This window comes from Sminthopsis crassicaudata, chromosome 1 (assembly GCF_048593235.1).
Source record: "Sminthopsis crassicaudata isolate SCR6 chromosome 1, ASM4859323v1, whole genome shotgun sequence".
NCBI lineage: Eukaryota > Metazoa > Chordata > Mammalia > Dasyuromorphia > Dasyuridae > Sminthopsis > Sminthopsis crassicaudata.
The window spans coordinates 298,558,930-298,568,953 of NC_133617.1; positions in this window are offsets into that span (position 1 = coordinate 298,558,930).

Sequence of the window (10,024 nt, forward strand, 5' to 3'; positions counted from 1 at the left end):
GGACTAGGCTTATCTGTGACTTTTCATTATTTCTTCTGAAACAGAAGTTCTCCAATGCTTGTTCATAACCTAAACAATAAGATATGACAGTCTGAGGTAAGCACTAAACAATATAGCATTATCAATTTTGTTTGCCAACATGATTTTTTGTTAGCATCTTTTTTTTTTTAAACCTGGTTGGAAATATTAGGATCATCCTATAACTACTAAATACTAGCTATGAGATCACCAGTGAGTCAGTTAACCCCTCAGTGCTCCAGGAAATTCTCTAAGATTTTACAGTACACACATAAATTGCTGATCTGCATCAGTGGAGTAAATTTTCACTCTAAGCTTTCCCAGCACTAATAAAGTCACAGTTCAATGAAATACTCATAAAAAGGGGAAATAAAAGAAAAGAAAATCAGACTAGATAATCTCAAAGGTCCCATCCAGCTTTGACATTCTAAATACTGTGAAATAAATATTTTCCATTTTGGTGTTTTCTCCCCCTCTTTACCCAAACTGCTAAATAAGTGTGATAGCCATTCTGTATTCCCTAAGCCTATCTCTATAACTAGATTTGAATATGAGAATTTAGGGTTAAAGATAAAATTGTTTCAATTTTTTCAAGAATTATCTTTAGAATAGGATCTATAATAGGTATGAGATCTTTATACTAAAATATACTTATGTACATTATATATATAAAAGATTTTAGTGTATGCAAGTCCCTTATTCTTATGCCATTTTAAAATAGCTGAGTTGCTATAGAAGAGGTAATGAATGAAATAAAACGGAATCAATGAAAACACCAGACACTTCACTTCAAATTTTTTTTTAATGATTAAGATCACATGTAATATTTAGAATTTCTATAAATTGACCATTTCCTTTTCAGTGTGAATTATTTATTGATTTATACATATGTTCAAATCTAATCTCTTAGTATTATTATTATTAGTGAAAAATTCCTCATTTGAAAAGATTATTTTCAGATTTATTAAATTTTCTTTTTTTCTACCAAGGAAAAAATCAAAGAAATTATTATTGCTTATTCTATGTTGAAACTTTTCAGGTGATATATCTTTGTAATTTATGAATAATTCTTTTGGAGCTATTTTCACTTGTTGAATACCCTGGAGCCACTTCATTTCTTACTGTGTGATGGATGATCTATGTAGTGCAATGGACAATAGGCCAGCCAAGTAGTCAGAAAGAATGGGGTTAAAGTTGCTCTTCTGTGAGATATTGACTGTGTTGTCATGGGTAAAGTCTTTCAACACCTTGGATTCCTCACATCACTCTGAAATAATCAACTGTCCAACTGTATAAGTGAAAGGTGTTTAATCCATTGTGAATATTAAAAACATTGATGCAGGGGCAGCTAGGTGGTGCAGTGGATAGAGCACCAGCCCTAAATTCAGGAGGACTCGAGTTCAAATCTGGTCTCAGACACTTAACACTTCCTAGCTGTGTGACCCTGGGCAAGTCACTTAACCCCAGCCTCAGGGGGGGGGAAAAAACCAACAACATTGATACAAATGTAAGTCTAAAAAAGAAAAACGAAGATAACGAGTCAGATACGCTATTTCTTAGCAGAAACCTAATTAGTCAATTAAGACTTTTTCAAAGTATTTTTCCTCTCTCTTTTGGTCCTGTAGATCAAAGCTCTTTAAACTGTGAGTGATGACCCCATGTAGGGGTAGCATAATTGAATGTGAGGGCCACAAAAAAATTGGCAACAGTAAAAGGTTTCTGAACACAAGGATCAAAAATTAATTGAGGCCATATTTGAACTCTAGGCACCATACTATCACCTAGGCTTCTAATCCCCAGATGCCTATTCCACTGCTTTGTTCTCAAAGAATTGAATTGGGTTCGTTAGTGTGTATGTACAAGTGTCTGTGTGTATGTGTCTTGGGGTGGAAGTGGGCACAGTGGATAGAGATGGTGTCGTTAGCTGTGCCATTGGAACTAGGGCCACTGACTTCTATCTCAACTGGACCTGGATGGGGTTAACTGTGTAGCCTCTTCTCCAAATGAGTTTATCCCAAGGCCAGATTTATATTACTTATTGACATAGTAAAGATCGTCAAATACTTATTCTCAATGCTCTGTTTAGTAGAAAGGGAATAAACTATCCTGGATTTTAGTGGCTGTCAGATTTATATTGAGAACATTCTCGGATCTCACATTCTTGTGTTAGCTGCTTTAGACACAGATGTCATGTGATATATATATATATATATATATATATATATATATATATATATATATATATATATATATATATATATATATATATATATATATACATATATATATATATATGTATATATATATATATATATATATATATATAGAGAGAGAGAGAGAGAGAGAGAGAGAGAGAGAGAGAGAGAGAGCGAGCGCACAGTTTATTGGGAGATTTGATAATATAGCAAAGCATTTCTTTTTCAAGGTTCTTCAAGGAATAACAAAAGAGATGCATCTTCATAGCTATAAGAGAAGTTGGGAATATTCTGTTCCTTCTCAGGAAGAAATAAAGATTTCTGAGAGGCAGCACAGCATAGTAGTAAAAAAAAAATAAACAAAAAATAAGTTTGGATCCAAATCTTGTCTCTGATGCTTATTATCATCAGTGACTTTAAGTAAAACCTTAACTTATTTGTGAGTCAACTTTGGCACCTTTAAAATGAGGGTTAGTAGTTATTAGTATTTATATTAATTTTCTCAAAGACTTTAACTTGATTTTGAAAAATTGTAAAATCAACTGTTATCATATGGAGTGTTGATCAATCAAAAAATATTTTTAAAGCATCTCCTAGGTGTCAAGCATTTGCTAAGCACTGGGGATTCAAAAGAAAGACAAAAGACATTCCCTGTTCTCAGTCTAATTGAGAACAAAATGTGGAATAATATACATTTCTGGGAATGATAGAGGAAGGACTGAGGCTCAAAAGAAGGGGAGAGTGAGAATAGGGAAAGAAAAGTATATACTATACATTATATAAAGAAAAGGAGGAAGCACAGAACAAACTGAAAGATGGAGGGGAAAGATTCAGAGGAGGGGCAGTGAATCCTTCCCATATAAATATGGTAGAGCATGAGTTTATTATAGGATTTGGGTGATTCAGTAGCTAGAGCATTTTGACTTGGAATTAGGAAGATGAGTTTAAATCTGACCTCAGACACTTACTAGCTGTGTGACCCTTAAAAAATCATTTATCCTGATTTTACTTTGGTTTCTATAAAGTGGGGATAATGATAGTACCCACTTCACAGGGTTGTTGTGAAGATCAAATGTGATAATAGTTTTAAGTGCTTTGTAAACCTTAAAGTCTTTTATAAATGCTAGCTATTATTAATAATAAGTAACATTTTCATAATATTAAGACTATGGAAATAATATAAGATTTACAAAGAAAAGTATTCTTGCATAGTGAATGTAGAATCTAAAAATCTGAAGCACTGGGATTCAAGTCTCACTTTTGACAGATAGTGACTTTGTGAACCTTAGAGGTTAGTCTGCATTGGTAGAAGAAATTTCCTTACTCTGAGTGCTTAAATGAATGAAATCACAGGTTTCTCTTGGTTACACCACAACAATCCCAAAGTTTCCCTTGAAACAATCCCATGAGACAAGTAGTACTAGTGTTATCATTTCCGTTTTAGAGATGAGGAAGCTGAGGTTCAAAAGAGTTCACTAACATATTTAGTTACATAGGAAACTAGAAGAAAAAGCTCAGGTCTTACAACTCAAAAGTCAGTTCTCTTCTTTCATGTTAATTTTGTAGGAAGCTTAAAGGTAAATGTTTTTGTAGAGGTTGTTAATGTGTTTAAAACTAAACCTGGCAGATAAAGCCTTTTCTCTAAATGGGGGGCCTATATTTTATTCTTTAAGTATCTTGTGTAAATTGTTTTTAGTGTTCCAACACCAGAACCATGGTACCTACCTGATTTATGCCTTTCTCTTTGAACCAAAATGGAAATGAATATAAGCTGTGCAGCTGCTTTACATTGATGGATCAAGGCTGAGGGGCTACTATTTCTATAGTAGCTCCTTGACAGCTTTTGAAGAATTTGTCAGACTTTGATCAACATGGCCTTTTTGATTTGGGTTGAAATATTCTGAAGTGAAGCAAGATGGCAGGAAACCTAGTATTTTCCTCAGGACTTACAAACCACAAAATGAACATATATAAGGGATTCTGCTTGACCACACTCATAGTTTGGATTTGAATGATACATTTGGTTCTGAGCTTTGAAAGAAAGAAAGAAGGTAGGAAAGAGAGAGACAGAGAGAGATAAAGACAGAAAGAGAGAGCAGAGAGAAAGAAAATGAAAGAAAGAGAAAAAGAATGAAAGAAAGAAAAAGGAAAGAAGGAAGGAAAAAAAGAAAATCTCAAAGTCTCAGAGGAAATGTAAAAGCCTAAATAAAAAATGTTGCTAACCATATTCACTTATTTAAATGTTTTCTGTTGAGTTGTCCATAGAGTTGACACTTCCTGTAGATTTTAATGTTGGGCTAATCTTGACTGCTTAACAGTTGTGAATAAGGAGTAAGGATAACAATGCGGGGGGGGGGGGGGGGGGGAGGGGTGCAAGAATGAATGTAATCAGAATCTAACTGGTGTGTGGAAGAGGAAGGAGATGTTTCTTAAACAATCCACTGGAAAAACTACTGAGAAAGATGTTTTGGCAGATACTGGTGGTGTCTACCATACATTAAATAGAGAGAACATTTTTAGATTTATTTTGATTCCTGTATTGTTACAGGAGCAACCTGCTAGTGGCTGCTGGGGATCTAATTCTGATCAGCAGAATAGATCCCTTCATGTAAGAGGATGATAACAAAAAAGGAGACTGAGAGGCAGGTGTATTCTTTGACTTCTCTCTCCTCTTCCATCTTGCCTCCAATTTATTTAATTCCCAAATCACAAATAACATCTGTGTCAATAAAGGCTGATTTACAGTTCCTTCAAGTGTGTTATGATTCACAGCTGTGGGGGCTTTCAGAGAATTAACCTGCCCCTTCACACTTAGGCATGGTCCTTAATACTGTATAGTTGGAGTTGTTGTTGTTGTTGCTTTTTTTTTTTGATCTTGAAGATAACCATGACATCAGGGAGGTAATGCCATAACAGGCAAGTGAATTACATTTAAGTGAGGAAGAGCTGTGTAAAGTCACCTGCCTCATTCTGTAGAGAACCATCTGGGTCCAATAGCAAGATATAGATCAAGATGACTGGAGATGGCCCTTGATGCAAGAGGAGACCCTGACCTTTTAAATTTAAGGTCTTCAACAGGTCTCAGTTTGATAGAAGTAATGCCCATTCGGTGATTAAGGCTAAGCAAGAAAGAAAAGACAGAATTTGTTCTACTGTGTAATTCATATGTCTAAAAAAGGATTACAATATCATATGTTTATGGAATCTGGGCCTAAGCTCTGTTTCAAACAACCCCGTACTGCCTTCTTAAACCACTTCAATAGCAGAAAGAACACCAGATTTGGTAACAGAGGGCTTAGGGTTGAATACTGCCTCTGCCTCACATTACCTGTACAATTGTAGAAAATCATCTTTCTCATCTGGGTTTGTTTCCTCAACCATAAAATTAGGGGTTTTAACCAGATCCAAGATCATCTAAGATTTACTTTGAAATATCTAGAAGAAATATAAATAAATGTTAGTCTGTTTATTTGCTAATATAAAGATAATTGAAAAATTAGAAGTGGATTTTGCAGTATATGGTGAAGTTTTTAAAGAGTTGAATATCTTAATATAATTCTAATTCATCTGTAGTCATTTAGTAAGCATCTCTGAGGATATCTTAGGATGCCATCAAAAGAAATAGTTCTGATGTCGTTTGAAAGCATTTAGGGAGGTATGTGTATATAATTTGGGATTTAATAGCCTCTAGGGGTTTGTTTTAGCTACAGATCAAGATCAATTTAATTGCCTAAGGAGATGATTAATTAATTAATTTATTTATTGCTAAGGCAGTTAAGTGACTTTCCCAGGGTCAGTACAGCTAGGATGTATTTTAATTGTCTGAGGCCTTCCTGACTTCAGGGCTGGTGCTCTAAACACTCTATCCATCTAGCTTCCCTGAGGAATTTTTTTTAAATGATAGTTTTTATTTACCAGATATATGCATGGGTAATTTTACCACATTAAGAATTGCCAAACCTTTTGTTCTAATTTTTCCCTTCCTTCCTCCTCCCCCCCCTCAGATGGCAGGTTGACTAATACATGTTAAATATGGTAAAGTATAAGTTAAATACAATATATGTATACTTGTCCATACAGTTATTTTGCTGTACAAAAAGAATCAGACTTTGAAATAGTGTACAATTAACCTGTGAAGGAAATCAAAAATGCAGGTGGACAAATATAGAGGGATTGGGAATTCTATGTAGTGGTTCATAGTCATCCCCAGAGTTCTTTCTCTGGGCGTAGCTGGTTCAATTCATTACGTCTCTATTGGAACTGATTTGGTTCATCTCATTGTTGAAGATGGCCACATCCACCAGAATTGATCATCATATAGTATTGTTGATGAAGTATACAACGATCTCCTGGTCCTACTCATTTTACTCAACATCAGTTCATGTAAGTCTCTCTAGACCTTTCTGAAATCATCCTGTTGGTCATTTCTTACAGAACAGTAATATTCCATAATATTCATATACCACAATTTATTCAGCCAATCTCCAATTGATAGGTATCCACTCAGTTTCCAGTTTTTGGCCTCCACAAAGAGGACTGCCACAAACATTCTTGTACATACAGGTCCCCTTCCCTTTTTTTAAGATCTCTTTGGGATATAAGCCTGATAGTAACACTGCTGGGTCAAAGAGTATTTACAATTTGATAACCTCTTGAGCATAGTTCCAAATCACTCTCCAGAATGGCCAGATGTATTCACAATTTGAGGAATTATTTTTAATAGTCTATTGATATTATTATTTATCCATGGTATATTATTGTTGTTGTTTATTCATGCTTATAATTTTATATCCAGTGGATGTAGAACCAAGGATGGTCCCTGATCTATAATACTAGACTTATATGATTTATAATATAATATATTAAATATATAAAAATTAATATAATATATTAATATATTATAATATATGTAATATAATATAATAGAGTTGGGGAGTATTGAGAGTTTGAGTGACATGTCCAGAGTCACACAGACAGTAAATGTCTGAAGCAGGAATTAAACCCAGGTTTTCTTTTTCTTTTTTTTTTCCCCCTGAGGCTGAGGTTAAGTGACTTGCCCAGGGTCACACAGCTAGGAAATGTCAAGTGTCTGAGATCAGATTTAAACTCCGGTCCTCCTTAATTCAAGGCTGGTGCTCTATCCACTGCACCACCTAGCTGCCCCCAACCCAGGTTTTCTTAATTCTGAATTAGCCCTCTTCTCACTATACCTTGCTACCTCTTTCATGATAAGTTTAAAAGGACTATCTTAATCATAAAATATAACGCTTAGTCTGATATAAATTTGAGATTTGTGCAGGTTTATGTAAATTAAGTCTATCCTCAATTTTCATGGAGCTAACATCCCTAGAAGTTGGCTCAAAAGTAAGAAACCAAATATTGATACATTGAACCTATGGGAAATAGGGGGTTGGATTCAGGAGACCACCAAAAACTATAGACTTTCACTTGACATTGCTGAAAACACACTTTTCTGCATATAATTCTTTATAACAAAATATTAATTTTGACAATTTATATTTTTCCTCACACAATGACCATGAAATAATCCATAAAATAAAGTACAAACCATAAAACTGGTAACATGCAAAACATTTTTTCATTAGTAATTCCCTAGAATTCTGTGACCTTTTGTCCTGACATCTCATTTAAAAAACATTGATTTCAGACAATATTTACTTTTCATAATATATGAACTCAACAGTACCATAAATATTGTACAGCAAATAAAGTTCTTAGAACTACATTTTTTTTAAACCTGACCCTTACCTTCTACTGTGCCAGATGGCAGTGTGAGGACACTGTACTGTGCACTATATTGCTGTAAACCTCCCTGCCTTGGCTGCCTCTGAAAACCAAGGGAGAGTTTTTTGGGATCTTTATTCACTGCTTGTGGAAGATGCCTAGACCAGTGAGATCTTGACATCATTTCTGACACTCTTTTCTTCATGGCTGGTGGATGGCATTGGAGATCATGAAGGACACACCAGCTTGAAAGAATCTATCAGAGACATCTGTTTTGTGCATCATTTTGAGATTCTTTAGGTTCTACCAGCTGACAGCAACTGTAAACATTCCAGCACAAAATTTATCTAGTGCCTTTATTTCTCTCTAAGCTGCATCACCTACTTGGCATACTTGGATTTAGAGCCCAGAGAATTTGAATTATGCTTTGGGGGCATAGTTGTAACATAAACTTGGGTTTTAAAGATAAATGATGGAAATATACAATGATTAAAAACTATTGCTCTCCCAAATCTATTTCATATTTAATACTTCTGATGTCTAGTTTACCTCTTCATTTTGTCTGTATGTTCTTCTCCTTAAATGTACCTTTTGCCTAAGGGGAAAAAAATATGCAATGAATGTACAAGCTTTTTACCATAATAGGGTGAAAAAGACCAGTAAAGGTACCTAGGAGGATACTGGTTTCCTACAGAAATTTGCCTACATCCCACTCTCATTTTTTTCTCTACTGTGCATAGCCAGGAATGTGTGTGGTTGCTGACAACATGAAAATGACAATGAGGTTATTAATAAAATCATAGGAATGCTTGATGTTGGGAAAGTTAAAATGTTGAAGTTTCACCTTATGTTGAGAGGAAAGAATCAAGAATATTTTGTTATTTCCTGTCATGTTCTCCATGAAGCTTTTCCTATGCTCCAAAAGGAGAAACTAGAAATAATGACTCCTTTTTTGTATTCCTATAAGCCCTGGAGAGCACCTATGTCAAGTGGTAGTTGTCTGCAGTATCTCTGCAGTTATCCTGAGTGATCTAAATGCTGATTAGCACTTGTGATTTTATATCCCTCCCTCCTTTTACTTACTGGGATTAGGTTTAAGAAAGGCAACTCCTTTATAGTTATCTTCCTGTATAGATCGATATCAAAGAAACCCACTTAAAAAGAAACAAATAAAATCACAAACAAAAGATTTTGCAAAATGTGCCACATTTTATTAAGGTTAAGATATTATTAATATGACAGGGTTGCTCTGCCTGCTGCAAACCCAGAACGTCACTAGCTCAATCTATGTCTCTTTATAACTGAGTTTGATGTGCCTCTGGAGTGCTGGAAGTTTTCAGGGAAGTCCCAGCACGTGCTCCCTAGAGTGCAATCTCTAATTCAACCTCTGCAACATTAACATGACTTCTGTAAATAAATATTGCAAGGAAAGAACTGCAGATTCATTAACTAGACTAACTGATTAGTGAATGGGAATTTGTGAACATGTCAGGAATAGGGGATTGCCTAGAACTGTTTTGGGTGCTGTTGAAAAAGCTGGGCAACCAGCTACAAAGTATGGATGTCCTTCATCCTTCATCTGTTTCTGGATTGTACCTCCTCTAATTGATTAAATAATACCACTATTCCTAAGTCTTTTAACATTTATGGATTATTTAAACTACAGTAGAAAATCTTAAAATTTTTCTTTGAAATCGAAAAACCAATGATTATATGATGTTGAGTTCTATAACTCCTTAATGTACCTTTTGCCTTTTTGTAAAGGTTTTTGTAAAAAAAGTTTTTGCCAAACTGGAGTACTCATGCTGCATGTAGTTAAAATAATAAATGGCATTAGTAACAGAATACAGCTTTTGTATGAATTATAAAAAAGATTAACATTCAAATAATTAAAAAGATCCATATTTCATTAGTGTGGATGGTCTTTTCTTTTGATGCAAATCTGAACATTTTCTGGACTTACTAGATAGTGCATTAAGTTCAAACTTCTTTTATAAACTATTACTATCAACTACTGATTTCTCTAACTTCCTTTAAGTTTCAACCTAAAAATTGACTTTTATAGA